This window comes from Perca flavescens, chromosome 17, assembly GCF_004354835.1.
Source record: "Perca flavescens isolate YP-PL-M2 chromosome 17, PFLA_1.0, whole genome shotgun sequence".
Classification (NCBI taxonomy): Eukaryota; Metazoa; Chordata; class Actinopteri; order Perciformes; family Percidae; genus Perca; species Perca flavescens.
In genome coordinates, this window is record NC_041347.1 from 19957333 (window position 1) to 19959801 (window position 2469).

Sequence of the window (2469 nt, forward strand, 5' to 3'; positions counted from 1 at the left end):
TTACAGCCCGCAACTTTAGTGGTTTGATTCACTCACATCGGCATAATTTCCAGAGGCAGCAGGCAACTCTTTGCAGCAAAAAGCTAAAAAAATCCAATACAAAATTAGCAAATAGCTGCTAAAGAAAACATTTTTTATATTCAACATACATTCCTCATCCAAATGAATACTTATGTTGCTTTGATGTGAGTGGATGTGTAAATAAGCAACCATAGAAGTTCCATTTCTATTGACGGCCCTTTGTAGCCTGTGCCTCAAACTAATTATCTGCATAGCCTTACTAGAATTAACCAGAAATGAGGACAAAGCTCAGACAATTAAACAAAAATGATGGACAATAAATAAAAACAGCTATGGACACTGTGGTGAGAGCAAGCAATTTTAAGCCACGTGTATTAAATATAATAATCCTTCTTATAGAATGAAGAAGAATAAAACATCACTAAGGCAAACAGCACATAACAATATAAACCCCACAGCATATGCAGGCCACAATCACACATATCTAAGCAAAGGAGAAACTGCAGTTTATACACACTGCGTAGCACACACACACACACACACACACACACACACACACACACACACACACACAAAACGCTATGTTGCAAGACAACGCAGTGGTTGCTGACACCCTAATCTGTACAGGGAGTTATGTTAATGACAGTACTGACCTGTCTGAACATCAGTCTCACTCAAAGTCCATTTGCTCTAGATTCAACTAAGTTAATTCTTACTTAGAGCTGAAAGATGCTCTGCAGTCACATCAGGGATCAGTGTCACAGAGAGCAGAAAGGCCTCACACACCCCGCTGGATGTGAAACTTCCTCAGTGAAAGCAGAATCACCATGGAGGATCCACCATGAGCATTTAGCATGTTTGTTAGTTAGACCCAGAATGCACCTGTTGGTGACGCAATATCACAGATGTGTTTGATTTGGGTAACTTATAGTAACATGCTCACCATAGACTTTAAAATAGTGGACGTAGCATCCATGACATCACCCATTGGTTTGTGTACTGCCGTTTTGAAGCCTCGAGTTTTACACAGGGCCATGGAAAAGCATTGCCAAGCCTCAGTCATGATTTACAGGTTGGCGGGTAGCCACACCCTAAAGCATCCCCTGCTATATCATCAATTTAAAAATAAATGGGAACATTGTTTACAAAATGAACATCATGCTATATTGAAGAAGACTTGAAAGTAGCTTTTGAGGCCATAAACTCATTATGAAAATGTCCATCGGGGTAATAAATCAAGTGAGAAGTAGGGTCATTTTCCCACAGACTTCTTTTTGCAACCAGCAGAGTCGCCCTATACTGGAAATTAGATAGAATGCAGGTTTAAGGCACTTCCGCATTGGCTTCACTTTTCAGACCTGGATGCTTCGTCCATGGTGGGTGGTGCATTAATACAGTGATTCATTAAGGTATATCCAACCTTTTTAACTATGCTGAGGTAAAATAATGTTAACAATAACCATAACCCATTATGGCATAGCATAATACTTAATTTTATTGCAATGTTACACATTCTTGTTCTGTTCGCTAAGTGCAAGCCCGGATGCGACCTGTTCCACAATGTTTTTTCCAGCCAGTGAAAAAACACATTCAACATGCATCTTTTCCAGTGTGAGTGTCAGCTGAGTGCAGAATGTCACTTCTGCAATCCTGCGGCCTCAGACACACCAGCAGCTTCTGCTGATTTGGGTCTTTTTTTATCATGACTTTTTCATGTAACTTCATGTGACTTCAAATGTAGCGAAGGAAATGTAAACGTAAAATTACTGTGTGAGTACACAGAACTACTTAATTACAGTAAGGAGAGTAACCACCCCTTTTCTTTTCATTCGCCATTTCAATTCTCTGTGGACATTCAAACATATTTTGTTTTAAGTAGCTTAGCTTATTCAGGTGAAATATTTCTAATTTTTCTCACAAATCATCTCTGACGCCTTTTGCTCATTCCATCTTCAATATCTGAGCTCATCTTTGTGTTTTCTTCTTTCCTATTACTATTCTATCCTTTCTGGAGACGGATTGGGTCGTACTAAATGTTAAGGACATTGTGAACTACTCAAAGTCATATAAAAAATTTATGACTTTCCTGTGGATGCTGCAGCACTTAAAATAGGCCTTAACCCTTAAGGGAGGGCATGTAGGATGCTGTGACCACCATCTGTAAAGTGTTATGTACACCAAAGTATAGGGGCATTTTTAAAAGCCAAGGATTAATTATTATACTATGACATAACATGTCTTAGTATTTTTGTGCAGTGCTTGGTGCAAATAGTCTAAGAACAGGAGGATACTAATACTAAAAATACATTTAAGTATCTAAAAGCAGAACAAGGAATCAACTGATGTTTGAATCGTTTTTATTATTCAATATATCAAAGCAAATTAATACACAGCAAAATTGTGCTGAGGGCAGGCAGTGGTATCCAATTGAACAAATGAGCTCAAAGG